At 38.0% G+C, this 15,734-nt stretch overlaps 1 long non-coding RNA gene across 1 annotated transcript in view; it reads right to left on the minus strand.

Annotated features, from left to right (window-relative positions):
• LOC134759766 (uncharacterized) overlaps nt 1-8,243 on the minus strand; it is a 93,218-nt gene extending 84,975 nt beyond the window's left edge. Inside the window, exon 1 of the long non-coding RNA XR_010136494.1 lies at nt 8,099-8,243. This is a non-coding gene — a long non-coding RNA (uncharacterized LOC134759766). The remainder of the gene's footprint in view (nt 1-8,098) is intronic.
• Between the last annotated feature and the right edge of the window lie 7,491 nt (nt 8,244-15,734).

A 15,734-nucleotide genomic window follows, 5' to 3' on the forward strand; every position in this document is an offset into this window, starting at 1 on the left:
AGCAGCTCCTGTAATCTTTTATCAAGGTCGTTAGCTTCTTTGAATTGGGTTAGAACTTGCTCCTTTGGCTCAGTGGAGTTTGTTATTACTCATCTACTGAAGCCTACTTCTGTCAATTTGTTCATCTTATCCTCCGTCCAGTTCTGTACCCTTGCTGGAGAGGTGTTGTGATCATTTGAAGGAGAAGAGGCACTCTGGCCTTTTGAGTTTTCAGCATTTTTTCGTTGATTCTTTCTCATCTTCATGAGTTTGTCTAGTTTGATCTTTGAGCTTGCTGACCCTTGGATGAGGTTTTCTTGGGAACTTTTTGTTAATGCTATTGTTGTTGCTTCCTGTTTGTTGTTTTTTTTCTTTCAATGGTCGGGTCCCTCTTCTGTAGGGCTGCTGTGGCTTGCTGGGAGTTCACTTCAGGCCCTATTCATCTGGTTCACTCCTGCACCTGAAGATATCACTTGAAGAGGCTGGAGAAAAGAAAAGATGGGTGCGTGCTCCTTCCTCTGGGATCTCTGACCTCGAGGGGCACCAACCTGATGCCAGTAGAAATGCTCCTGTACAGGGTATCTGACAACCCAGTTGGGTGTCACAGGGAGCAGGGTCCGTTTAATGAAGCACTTTGATTGTCCCTTGGTGGAGAGGGTATGCTGTGCTCGGGGTAACTGCCTCGTCTGGGCTGCCCGGATTCCTCAGAACTAGCAGGAAAGACTAAGTCTGCTGGTCTGCAGAGGATAGGGATATCCCTCTTGCTAGGGGCTCACGCCAAGGGAGATCAGAGTTCTGTCCCTAGCCCCTGGCTGGAGTTATTGCAGTTCATGAAGGGAGGTCCTGCTCAGTGAGGAGGGATGGGTCAGGGTCAGGCCTGAAGAAGCACTCTGGTGCAGTCTGCCACAGCTGGTTTATTGGGCTGTGGGGAATACCTCTTAGGACCACACTGTCCAGCCACCCTGGCTCCAGCAGGGGAAAAGCCTGGCCTGGAACTATAGAGATGGCTGCTGCCCATCCCCCGCCCCAGGAGCTTAGTGTGTTAGGCAGCTATCGGTCCTAGTGTTGGCTGCTGCCCCTCACACAAGAAGCTCAGATGGCTTAGAGAGCAGGCAGCTGTCCCTCCCCCAGGGAACTCAGCAGGCCTAAGCAGATTCTAGCTGAGTGGCTGTTGAGAATCAGCGCAGCTCCATGGTTGGGACTCTAGGCCCTGGTGGCATGGGCTCATGATCCATGGGTTGCACAGTTCTGTGGCAAGAGCACAGTTTCCCTGGCTGGGTAGCCCACTCCCTCACTGCCTCCCTTGGCTGGGGGAGTGGGAGCTGCCTGGTTATGTGGGGCTCTCAGGTGGGCCGCAGCACCACACTGCTCTTCCTTCTTCTCTGTGGGTCACACCAGCTGCCTAGTCAGTCCTGATGACACAACCTGGATACCTCGGTTGCCTATGCTGGATTCGCATGGTGTTTCGGTTCTTTTAGAAGAGAGCCTCCCATCATGGCTGCTTCTAGTTGGCCATGTTGGCCCCGCCCCCTCCCATGTTATATTTTAAAGCTTCTTAAATATTATGTTTCCCAATAATTATGCATGCTGTTTCCTTACAACGTTTCTATTAAAGAATAGAAGAAAAATATTGTAAGCCTCTCCATTGAAAAGGAAAAGTTTTCTTTTGATAATATTATTGTCAATCAAAGCATAAAAGAGAGAACCAATGATCAGGTCACGTACAAGGAACTTAGCTAAGGAAGAACCTCTCTTTAGGCTATCCCTTGATATAAGAATGGTTCCTGGTCTGCTTAAATATATTTCAAAATTCCAAAAAAAAAAAAAAAAAAGAAAGCTAGCAAAAACATGAGAAACTGATGTGGATAATATCTAATTAAAATTTAATGTTATCTTTAATGGCAAGTAAGAGTGATCAAATCAATAATCCATGTGTCTGATGTATGTTTGCAGAAATTATGAGCATTTTACTCATTGTCCTCTTGAAAGAAGAAAGAAGTATACCTGACTCTTTGGCTAAGAAACCTCTGAAACAAGTGAAAAGTGTACTTGCTAGAAATCTCTAGACCCATGTTTCAGTCCTGGGGCTTCCAATAAGTTATTATATGACAGAAAAAATTCCTTAACTTGTGTAGGCTTCATGTTCTTCTTCTGTAAATAGACCAGAGTAAGCTGCATGATGTGAAAAATAAAACCCTTTCTACTCAAATAATTACAAATATAAAGAGGCAGCGAATAAATGGTCCACAATCAAATTAAATTTTTGTAACGAAAAGTTAGTATAAAATTATGTATTACATATTTGGGGGAAAATGCTTGCTAACTCTGCCTCTCAAACCTATCCCTCCTCCCCAAGAAAATAGAAGCATTTTGTTGAAAACTTGTAATTATGAGAAATCAGGGAGATTATCACTTTCCAATATGATGGAGCAGCTTGCAGCCTCTCCAATCTCCCTTTGAGGGAAACACGATTAAACTGATTTAAAAAGGCAGAGATTCCCAGCATGAAACCACGGAAAGAATGGTGGCTAAGCAGAGTTTTTGCTGGTCTCACAGGGCTGGGGAGGCCAAGTGAGAGACCATGGCTCCCATGGCAATGAAATTGAGATTCCAGAGAGAACGGAAGCACTGAGAAGCCAGTCCACCCTCAGCACTGCTTTTCACTTTGAGGAATTGCTGGTTAGTATGTGACCCATTCCTAGGGTAAAGCCAAGGTAAAGGCTCAGGGAAGAGGCTGAGACACTAGATAGAGGCTTCAAGGGTCTTTTCCTGGGGAGATGAAAAGTAGAATTCAGGAGGTGACAAAGAACAGAAACCCATGCAGAGCCCAGGGGCAGGGATATAGCTAAATTTAAATGAGCATTATCTGTGCAGAATAATAAAAGTAATGCCATGTTGCATTAAATATTTATGTTAAACATGTAATTAAATATATAACACATAGTGATATAGTTTGGCTGTGACTCCACCCAAATATCATCTTGCATTGTAGCCATCATTCCCACATGCTGTGGGAGGAACCTGGTGGGAGATAATTGAATAATAGAGGCAGTTTCACCCATATTGTTCTCATGGTAGTGAATAAGTCTCATGAGGCCTGATGATTTTACGAGGTGTTTCCCCTGTTGCTTAGCTCTTATTTTCTCTCTTGCCTGCTGCCATGTAAGATATGCCTTTCACCTTCCACTATGATGTGAGGCCTCCCCAGCCACGTGGAACTGTGAGTCCATTAAACCTCTTTTTCTTTATAAATTACCCAGTCTTAGGTATGTCTTTATCAGGAGCTTGAAAACGGACTACTACACATATGTTAATTATATAATTAAAATTCATGGCAATAATAAGACACAGAGATTGGCTGGGCACGGTGGCTCATGCCTGCAATTCCAGCACTTTGGGAGGGTGAGGTGGGAGGATCACGAGGTCAGGAGATTGAGACCATCCTGGCTAACATGGTGAAACCCCATCTCTACTAAAAATACAAAAAATTATCCAGGAGTGGTGGTGGGCCCCTGCAGTCCCAGCTACTCAGGAGGCTGAGGCAGGAGATTGGCGTGAACTGGGGAGGCGGAGCCTGCAGTGAGCCGAGATCACGCCAGAGCACTCCAGCCCGGGCAACAGAGCGAGACTCCATCTCAAAAAAAAAAAAAAAAAAAACCCACAGAAATTTAGTGTTCTAAGGTCATAAGTTTGTCAGGCAAGTGAGATAAGTACTAATATATACTAGACCATAATAAGTCAAAGAAACATGTTTTAATCCCAAAGATATCATTAAAAATAATAAATAAACAAGCTAATAAAGGAGGAGACCAAAATATAAAAGTACTTGATTATTTTCAAAAAAAGACAAGAAAAGAGAAAAAAGAAGCAAAGAACCTCTGAAAGAAATATAACATGGTAGATTTCAATTAAAAGACATTGATACTAACATTAAATGGAAGAAGACTAAATATTCCAACTGAAAGGGAAAGATTATCAGTGGATAAAAAGGAAAAACATACCTATAATTCTTCTTAGACGACACATAACTTAAATGTGAGCAAGTAGTACAAGTTGGAGTTAAAAGGTTGGAGAACCTGATATACAATGCAAATTCTGCCTGCTTTTATTTTCCCCACTCCAGCCAAACCAAACCAAAACAAAAAGCTGGTGAGGCCAGATTAATATCATTCAATAGAATTAAAGGCAAGGTACATTACACAAAATAAACAGATTCATTGCATATGGGTCATTTCCCCTGAAAGATGTAAAACTCTAAATTTGTTTTCACCTAATTATATGGCTTTATGATGTATAAACAAACACTAACAGACAAAGTGAAATGGAAAAATTCACAATCATAGAGGAAGGCTATATAACCTATGTCTCTTAGTAATGGATGGAACAAATAGGCAAAATTTAGTAAAGAAGGCTTGAGAAAATGATTAACAATTGTGAGGAACTGAAATACATGAATGCTAGTTCATGTCAGATACAACTCCCAAAGTCAGTCTTCTGAAGTGCACATGGAAAATTTACTAAAATTAAACTATATACTGGCTCATAAAGCAAGTCACAACACATTTTGAATAACTAGAAATTATATCAAGGATGTTTTCTGACCACAATGGAATTAAAGATAGAATGTGATAACAAAAAGAAAAAGATAAAATTCCCAGATGTTTTGGAATTAAGCAATATCATTCAATATAACTTATGGGAAGAGAAGAAACTCATCATGTAAATTTAAAATATTTTTAACGAGTTTAATAGTTTGTCTACATTTTTTTATTTTTCTGTAGGACCATGTCTCACTGTACTGCCCAGGCTGGTCTTAAACTCCTGATCTCAAGCAATCCTCCAAAGTGCTGGGATTATAGAAGTAAGCCACTGTGCCTGGCCTACTTTATCTATAGTTTTAAGAAAGATTTTCTAGGTGTAAAATCATGCCATTTGAAAATCACAGCAGTTTTATTAGTTTTTTCCCTTTTTGAACTTTATTCTGTATTTTTCTTGCTGCTAGCGCAATGTGAGAGTATTGTAGGCAGGCATCTTTGACTATTGCCTGATCTTAAGGGGAAAGTTTTCAATATTTCACCATTAAATGTAATGTTTGTATGTATTTTTTTTTTTAAGAGTCTCTATCCATTGCCTGGGCTGGAGGGCAATGGTGCATAGCTCACTGTAACCTTGAACTCCTGACTTCATGAATCCTCTCACTTGGCCTCCCAAAGTGCTGGGATTATGGGTGTGAGCTACCACATCTGGTTGTAAATTTTACTTAAAAAAAATTTTTTTTTTATTATACTTTAACTTCTAGGGTACATGTGCACAATGTACAGGTTTGTTACATATGTATACATGTGCCATGTTGGTGGGTTGCACCCATTAACTTGTCATTTACATTAGGTATATCTCCTAATGCTATCCCTCCCCCCTCCCCACACCCCACAACAGGCCCCGGTGTGTGATGTTCCCCTTTCTGTGTCCGAGTGTTCTTGTTGTTCAATTCCCACCTATGAGTGAGAACATGCGGTGTTTGGTTTTTTGTCCTTGTGACAGTTTGCTGAGAATGATGGTTTCCAGCTTCATCCATGTCCCTACAAAGGACATGAACTCATCATTTTTTATGGCTGCATAGTATTCCATGGTGTATATGTGCCACATTTTCTTAATCCAGTCTATCATTGTTGGACATTTGGGTTAGTTCCAAGTCTTTGCTATTGTGAGTAGTGCCGCAATAAACATACGTGTGCACGTGTCTTTATAGCAGCATGATTTATAGTCCTTTGGGTATATACCCAGTAATGGGATGGCTGGGTCAAATGGTATTTCTAGTTCTAGATCCCTGAGGAATCGCCACACTGTCTTCCACAATGGTTGAACTAGTTTATCTTCCCACCAACAGTGTAAAAGTGTTCCTATTTCTCTACATCCTCTCCAGCACCTGTTGTTTCCTGACTTTTTAATGATCACCATTCTAACTGGTGTGAGATGGTATCTCATTGTGGTTTTGATTTGCATTTCTCTGATGGCCAGTGATGATGAGCATTTTTTCATGTGTCTTTTGGCTGCATAAATGTCTTCTTTTGAAAAGTGTCTGTTCATATCCTTCGCCCGCTTTTTGATGGGGTTGTTTTTTTCTTGTAAATTTGTTTGAGTTCTTTGTAGAATCTGGATATTAGCCCTTTGTCAGATGAGTAGATTGCAAAAGTTTTCTCCCATTCTGTAGGTTGCCTGTTCACTCTGATGGTAGTTTCTTTTGCTGTGCAGAAGCTCTTTAGTTTAATTAGATCCCGTTTGTCAATTTTGGCTTTTGTAGCCATTGCTTTTGGTGTTTTAGATATGAAGTCCTTGCCCATGCCTATGTCCTGAAGGGTAATTGCCTAGGTTTTTTTCTAGGGTTTTTATTGTTTTAGGTCTAACATTTGAGTCTTTAATCCATCTTGAATTAATTTTTGTATAAAGTGTAAGGAAGGGATCCAGTTTCAGCTTTCTACAGTTTTCCATGGATAGGAAGAATCAATATCGTGAAAATGGCCCGACTGCCCAAGTTAATTTATAGATTCAATGCCATCCCCATCAAGCTACCAATGACTTTCTTCACAGAATTGGAAAAAACTACTTTAAAGTTCATATGGAACCAAAAAAGATTCCGCATTGCTAAGTCAATCCTAAGCCGAAAGAACAAAGCTGGAGGCATCATGCTACCTGACTTCAAACTATACTACAAGGCTACAGTAACCAAAACAGCATAGTACTGGTACCGAAACAGAGATATAGACCAATGGAACAGAACAGAGCCCTCAGAAATAATACCACACATCTACAACTATCTGATCTTTGACAAACCTGACAAAAACAAGAAGTAGGGTAAGGATTCCCTATTTAACAAATGGTGCTGGTAAATTTTACTTTCATATGAACTTCAGGATTAGCTTCTCAGATAGCTAAAATATAGCCAAATCTTGAAAGAAGCAGAAACCTGGAAGACTTACACTATCAGAAACCAAACACTGTAAAGCTGCAGCAATTAAGGCAGTATGTTATTAGACAAAGGTAGAGGGACCAAAAGGATAGAGTCTAGAAATAGATTCAGACATATATGATCACTTGATTTTATGACAAAAATGATGCTGCAGTTTGGTAGAAAAAGGATGGCCTTTTCAATCAATGGTGCTTGGTATTTGAATATCCATGTGAGGAAAAAATGACTGCTGATCCCTGCTTTGTAACATAAATAAAAATCTATTTCTAATACATTGGATTATAAGTCTAAATGTTACAAGTAGAACAGAAGAATGTAACCTTGCAGTAGGTGGGTTTTAAAAATAAAACAAGATATAAAAGCACTAATTATAAATGAAAGCTTCAAATATCAGACTTCATTAAATTAAGTATTGTTGTTCATCCAAGTGTTATATTAAGAAAGTGAAAAATCACAGACTGGGAGAAGACATTTGTAGTACATGTATCTGACAAAAGTCTTATATCCAGAATATATAAACAACTACAACTCAAAGGGAAAGAAAGATAGACAACCCAAACTGTCTCAAATATATACAAAACGATATCCAAATAGTCAACAAACAATATAATGTGCTCAACCTTATTGCTTTTCAGGGAAATGGAAGTTAAGACTTCAATGTTAAAATGAGATTCTATAATACATTAGCCAGAATGGCTAAAATGAAAGACTGATAATATTAAAAGTTGATGAGGATGTGGAGCTACTGGAGCTCTCATACACTGCTGCTAGGGAGTTTAAAATGGTAGAACCACTTTGCATAACATTATGTAATAAAACTGAATACTCTTTCCATTTGATCCAACAATTTCACTCCTAGATAGATACCCAAGAGCAACAAATGCATACACATGTGCACCAAAAAGATTTACAAGAATCTTCATAACAGCATTTGTTAATAGCTTCAAACTGGAAACACCTGAAAGTCATTTCACAGTTACAGAGATAAATAACTGTTGGTATACTCATACAATAAAATAACCTACGGGACTAAGAATGAGCTAACTGCTATATATAACAAAAGAATTGAAGCTTACAAGCTTAATATTGATGGATGAAAACCAATAAATATATATTGCACAATTCTAGAGTTCAAAAATGTATGAAATTTACCTATGATGATGGATAATGGTTACTTCTGGTGGAACTGCTAATGACTTGGATGCTGGAGAGAGTGGGCTTCTTGGGTGCTGGTGTATTCTGTGTTTTGATCTCGATAGTGATTACATGGATGTGTTCACTTTGTAAATCTCTTTAACTTCAATAAAACGTTTAAAAAACTCATTAGATTCTAGATAGCAGTGTGACATAATTTATCTTTAATATTATCAAAGGAAAGGTCAAATCTAAACTGAAGATTCATAATGGAAATATTAGCTGCCTCCAGTCTTACCTTTAAATAAAATATATGAAATGCCTTTGAATGTGAGGCAATAAATTAGATTAAAATATATAGTCATGCTGCAATTAAAAATCTAAAGATTAACCATCTATGCACAGTATAAATCAGGGTAGAGAGATTATTTGAAGAAAAACAATCTAGACATAATGAACCTTGAGATAGTAAAATGTCAGAAATGGTTACAGGCCTAGATTTAGATATCTGTGAAATATATGGAATGAGAGTCTATTCCAAATTGAGAACAGAACTGCTTAGTGACTGCTTAGTTTCTTTTATGGTTTTAAATACAAGGGTTTTTATTTTATTTTATTTTTTTGAGATGGAGTCTTGCTCTGTCACCCAGGCTGGAGTGCAGTGGCTTGATCCTGGTTCACTGCAACCTCCGCCTCCCAGGTTCAAGTGATTCTCCTGCCTCAGCCTCCCAAGTACCTGGGATTACAGGCACCCACCACCATGCCCGACTAATTTTTTTTGTATTTTTAGTAGAGACGAGGTTTCACCATGTTGGCCAGGCTGGTTTTGAACTCCTGACCTCAAGTGATCCACCCGCCTCAGCCTCTCAAAGTGCTGCATAAGGTATTCTTATAGTTTGCTAAATCATACTTGAAAGATGGATTGAACATATGCATGTTTAAGCTAATTTTTGGGTAGTAATCTGGCAAAATATTTCCCCTGTATATATCGAGTGGGAAAATGCAAGGAATGCTTAAACCTTTTTACAGAAACAGTAGGCCGTGTGTTGTGTCTTCACAGCCCTGTGGTGGAGTGATTGATTTCTAAGTGAAGGTCTTTGGCAATCTCACCAACAGACAGTTAGTGATTACTCATCGATGCTAGTAAAAGTAAAAAATAAATGGTATCAGATATTTTACTAACAGAATCCACTAAAGTGTTATGATTAAAAATACTGCAGAGACATAAAGAATTTTCATTCCTTGCAAATGTAAATACCAATAGTTTTTAATATAAGTCTGTGAAGATGTTTTGTAGCACATGAAAATAGTCTTTTGGTATTTTGTAATTATGAGAAACTATAACGCTCGTCTATCCATCTCTGAAGGGACCAAAAGAGAGAAAGAGAGATTGAGAGACTCGGTAAAGTGTGTGCGTCACTGCTTTTCTCTGTCTAGGGGAAAAATGCAAAGGCAATTTCTACTTTTCTTGGAAAGCCTTTAAAAATAGGAAAGAAAGATGAGAGAGACAATCTCATTTTTTTAAGACTACAAAGACTACTGAAGATCATTTTATTTAAGCAATTGTCTTAGCATCCCTTTTGCTATGACTGATTTCAAAGCTCCCGCTTTCCCCCATCCGTACTGCCAACCTTCCTGACTAGTCACTGTAAGCTCCCACCTAGAATCTTGGAAGAGTCTTTTAAAGATTCTGCTTATTTCTGCTTTACCCCTCACCAACCCTTTCTTCACTCCAGACCCAAAGTGATTATTTTAATGCAAAAGATCATCATGGAATTCCCTTGCTTAATGCTCCTGAGCAAAGTCTCATTGCATAGAGGAGGGCAAATGTACAGGTCTGTGTGACGTGGTCCCTGCCAACTTCCCCAGCCTCATCTCACAGTGCTCTCCCCTGCTCATGCAGCTCCAGCCACAGCAAACTTCTTCCACTTTCTGATAAGCTCCCTGTTCTTTCTTGTCCCAGGGAATGTGCTCAGTCCTGGGGCCATCTACCTCCCCCACCTTTTCTTCTCATCCAGTCTAAATCAGGTCTCTCCAAACCCTTTACTTTTCCATTATAACACAATCTCTGCATTCCTGTGTTTATTTATTTCAAATATATCTATCCCTGTACACTACAAACTTCATGAGGCATAGGAATATAATTATTTTGGTTTTCATTATATTTCTACTATCTAAGACAGTGACTGGCATACAGCAAGTGTTCAATAGATGTTAGTTACATAAACTAATAAATTTGATACAAAAATGAATCAGAAAGTAAAATTACTGGTTGTATCTTGTTATCTGTTCATTTAGGGTTTTAATTCAAATTTATTTGTAATAAAAAAGTTTCATTCTGTTTCTTCTCCATTTAACTCCTACGGTTTAGAATTCTGAAGGTAGAAGAGAGGTAAATATCATTAAGTTTAAATTTTTCATTTTATTGATAAGAAAAATGAGACTCAGAAGAGGCCAGGAGATACTGACTAGTTTGGGCCTATCCCATGCCAATTATCTTGTGAAATTTAGTCAGTGCTGTTTATCCATGAGAATCTACTTGAATTCTTGTGAGAGACAAGGATAATTACAGAAGAAGTTTTTCATATTTTAGTATTACATTTATTCTGTTAAATACAATGTGTATAGGGAACAAATTAACCTTTGTTTATTCAGACATATAGCAAAGCATTACGCCTTAAAAACACTGTTTTACAGCAGACGAAATATTTAGAAGGTAAACACTTCTCACAGTCATACAGTTCTAGGCTTTTAGACAAGCTCTGTTTTCATTAATTAATTCAACCTGAACATCACCAATTAAATCAGACAGTTTCTCTCCAGATGCTTTCCAATTTGTCTTTGATTGATGTTTTAATTATACCTTTAAAAAATTTCCCTAATAGGTAACCTTTGTCCATTTCCTTTAAAATGTGCCATTTTTATTGTAGAGTTTTAGAGCCACAACGCAAAGAATAGGATTGTCTTCCAAAACTTTGGAATGCTGACATCAAGGTATCTGGACCAGAAGCTGGAGGGCTCAGGGTCCTCCTTCTTCCAGACGAAAAACAGCACCTAATCCCAGTATCCTCCAGAACCTGATGCTTTCTTCCCTATTGGATCCTGTAGCATCCCGTGCCCTCTCTACACCTGTGCACATGCTACTCCATCTGCTCGCAGCATCATTTTTGTCCACTCCATTTTGCAAAGCTAAATCTTACTCATGTTTTTAGTCAGAGAATAGTTATCATATTGCCCTGATGATGGTGTGGCTCCTCAGGGACACTCTGCAAATACATTCTCAGAGCTCTCATACTTCACCATCACAGTTGTTATCAAACTGCACTGCAATAAATCAGCCACTTCTCTGTGTGCCACAAGAAGTCAGAGTTTTACTGAGGGCATAGTCTGAGTGTTTTGCTCATTCAATACTTAACACAGTTCTCCCCATATTGCCCAATAAACATTTGTTGAGTGAAGAAACTGGCATTTAACACCGTCATTTAAAAAGAGCATGCAATGCCAAAATTCATTATATATTTTACAGAAATAAATATCCTACAGATGAATATGATATGAGCATTCTTTTAAAAAAATACTGTTAAAAGGGCAGCAATCACAACAACATTCACTAACATCTGTTACTAGGATCTAACAACTCACAGAACTTATAGTTGCTACTAATATCAATTTGAAGTTGTAAGGTAAAATGTATTCTTTTAGATCAGACTAATAAAAATGTAAGACCATAGTATAAATTAGTTTTAGATTTACATACATATGATATTCTTTAACTTTTTTTCTAATTATTAATGATAGCTACAGGAAAATTTGGAAAGCATTAACTCACTGGCATTTTAATGCTCACTTCTCTCCTCTCTTGGCCACAATTGATTGGTACAGGTGTGTCTTACAATCATTTCTTTTTTATATCTGTGATGTGTATTATAATGAGCAGGACCATATATTTAAGTTTTCCCCTACTGTCTCGGAATAATTATTTATAGTGTTCCCTTTTTACTCTCAAAAGTAAGTAATGACAAATTATGTGGTCATTCTAATTATACAATCAAAATCAGAATCAAAAGAAGAAGCTGAATTATTAATTTGTATTTTTACTACATTTTCCTTTGCTGATAACAGATGTGGGATGTGGATTTAATTGCTGGATGGAAGAAAATGGTATCTTCTCATGCCAATAGCATGAACCATCCAACGCTTTAAATGCTTTAAGAAGAGACAAGGACAGTAGAAAGGGCTGGTTGTTTGCTCCGGGCTAGTGTCTGTCTAGATCAGAGGTAAGTGACCATGGCCTCACACGACACACTTCTGGCATCTTGCACATCCATGGGAGAGTGTGAGGGAGGCTAAGAGGAAGAATAATTGATTGAGGGCATCATATACTCTGTGCCAGTCATCCACCACGGACTGGGGCCTTTGCATTAATCACCTCATTCAATTTTTCCAGCAACTCTCTGAGGTAGATACATTCACATCAGATTCACAGATTAGGAAACAGGATTACCCAGCTGATGCAAATTTCCAGTGCCAATGGCCACATACATTAGCAAACTCATATTTGAACACTTATGTTATTACCTTGGGATGTGCATGTGGAGAGAAGATGGGTGCTACTGGTGGGTAAGTTATCATGTGAAAGATATTTGCCAATGTTTCTTTCCCCCAAAACTAAGTGTGCTAGGTGCAGAAATGTGCTTCAAGTTTGCTTTCATTAGAATTTTGAATTCCCGCAAGAATGAACATTTTTTTTCCCTAAAAGGTACCTGCTGGGCCCTGGCTTCCTCTTCAGACTAATCTCACTCCTACACACACCTCACTCTATATTCCAGCCACCCTGGCGCTCTCTTCATCCCTGGAGCCAAACATGACCTGTCTACGCCACACGCTTGCCCATGTTGTCTCCTCCGTCAGGAAGTCTCTTTTACAGCCTCAGCTTGTGTCTCTATTGGTCCCTCCCTGAGTTATAGCTTCCCCAGCAAGGTCTCCTTGGGCTTTTCAGACCAGAGCAGTCCCTTTGTCACGTCCTACTATAGCATCATATTTCCCTTTTTACAATGTGATGTAAGGTGCATCACATTGTGACTTCTTACAAACTTTACAGTGGCAATGGTGATATATGTACAAAACGCCGCTGAACTGCCAGTGCCCAGCACAGACCCTGGCACCGGTATGCACTCCTTATGTCCTTGGAAGTGTTAAATATTAATATTCAGTCTGCATGTAATATTTTGCCCACTGGAATATGTTTCAAATTGTTTTATCTGACTACACCTTCATGTCTAAAGTGTAACCGAACACATTTTATAAAAACTTAAAACATTAATCAATATGTTCATGAAAACAAACAGAAAAAAAAATGCTTTGGCTATATTTGTTGAACAGACCTTGCATGTATCTGAGTCCATGAGGATTAAAAAAATAAAAATAAATGCATATGCCTTTCTATTATAATGGAATTGCTTTGTTTTATTTGCAAGAATGTTCACCAAAAGCTTAATTAGTACTCTTTAGACCAAAGAAATAATGCCTGACATGATTCACCTTCTATCAGGAGTAAAATTTAAAAGAAAAATGTAAGGTGTGAAGACTTGGAAGCACTCAGAATGTATCAATTATTTATATTAACATTCATTATCTGACTAAAAGGCAGGATAAAGGCTTTGGGGGAATGGTAGGGTTCACATAATTTCTCTCTAATTATTCTAATTTACTATAATTAAGACACTAAAATAATCCTGAGAGAAAGCAATAATGTCTTTTAATATCAACCCAGAGAGGAAAAAGCTATTTCTGCATTTTTAGCTTTATTTACTGTAACTTTTTAATGTGACAGAAAGACTGATCTTGTGTAAAAGTTTTTAAAATTATGGCTTTTAGAACTTCTAACATGAAACTCAAACGTCTAACAGTTAAGTCTATAAAGTGTTTATAAATTTATAAAATCGATCACACGATCACATCAATGTTATATATGAACTCTATGAAGATTACGGCTTTTAGGAAAAGGGCACCTTTAATATACATTCTCAGATTTCAAGAGTGGTAAAAAATACACAGAAAAGTATGAATTAGATATGCTCTCTGCGGAAGTCATTTCCTGATGGTAAAAAGACTTCGGAAGGCAGAATCACAACAATAGACACAAAGTATGATATTTATTATTTAATAAACCCACAAGAACTATGAAAGTAATGCCATATCACATTTTCCTCATATAATTATGAGCCAATTTTGATTGCAGTTGGGTTGTTTTAGACTGAAAGAAACATTGTTTAAAATAAAAGTCCACACCATTATTACTAAATATAGGTTAAGCTACAACTCAAGCAGCTGCCTCTGGGGCTTGAGGATCTTGGAAATAAGGGAAAGACTTCAGGGGACTCAGCCAGGGGAGGATATTTAGCATGAAAATGGGACCAATTTCTGATATTCAAAGACCTTTCAAAAAAAGGTGAATTGAGAATTTATGTTAAATTCATGAGGTATTTTTACAACTTCTACTCCTATGAATAGTGTTAATTCCTAGCAAGCCAGATAAAAGCTACATTTCTTATCTTTCCCTTCTTAGATTATTCAAAGCAATATCAGATAGAACAATGTTTACTTTTCAAATTTTTTGTCACTGCAAAACACACTCAGTGTATCAGGTGTTCCCTATCCCTGGGCCACAGACTGGTATTGGTCCATGGTCTGTTAGGAACTGGGGATCTAGGATCCCTCATGGGAGGAATCTAGGTTGTGTGCTTCTTATGAGAATCTAACTAAAGCCTGATGCTTTCACGTTGAACAGTTTCATCCTGAAACCACTCCCCACCATCCTACTCCCCTCCACCTTGTTTGTCTGTGGAAAAAACTGTCTTCCACGAAATCAGTCCCTTGTGCCAAAAAGGCTGGGGACCGCTGCTCAGCATAAAGTGTATATAACATATAGTTTTGAGAATACCACTATACAATTAACACCAATATACACACCACCCAGTACTTTTGAAACCCTCCATAGGCTCCTTCAATCCTTCTCTCCCCTTCTGAGTAACTATTGTGTAGAATTTTGTGTATTCATTTATTTGCTTTTCTTTATCAGTTCACCAGAAAGGTAGGCAGCCATAGACAATATGTTGTTTAGGTGTGATTTCTGACCTTCAGAAGAATGGAAATATAATATATACTTTGCAATTTGCTTTTTTTTCACTCAACATGATGCTTCTGAGATTTATCTATGCTGACATGTAGTTTGATTTAATGCATTTTACTGAAGCCATTATATGTGTATATAAAGTTCCATTGAATAACTTGTTAAAATTCTATTGTATACATTTCACTGAATGAATATAACACACTTTATTTGTTCATTTTACAGTTGCTGAACATTTGAGCTGTTTCAAGGATTCTAGTTTCACAACAACGCAACTATGACCACTAGGAACATTCCTGTACACATCCCTGGGGCACATGTGATGGTTTTTCCAGGGTCTGTGGCTTTCTGTAGCCAGAAGCAGAATTTCTGGGTTGCTAGGTATACGCATGTTCACCTTTACTGTGTAATGCCAAATTGTTCCCCAAATTGTTTTTTAAACACCAATTCCCACATTAATTAGGGTTGCTTAAGTGTTCCTATTGTTTTATATGCTTACCAATACTTGATAAACAATATATT

The sequence above is a fragment of the Pongo abelii genome, chromosome 13 (assembly GCF_028885655.2).
Source record: "Pongo abelii isolate AG06213 chromosome 13, NHGRI_mPonAbe1-v2.0_pri, whole genome shotgun sequence".
NCBI classification, from domain to species: domain Eukaryota; kingdom Metazoa; phylum Chordata; class Mammalia; order Primates; family Hominidae; genus Pongo; species Pongo abelii.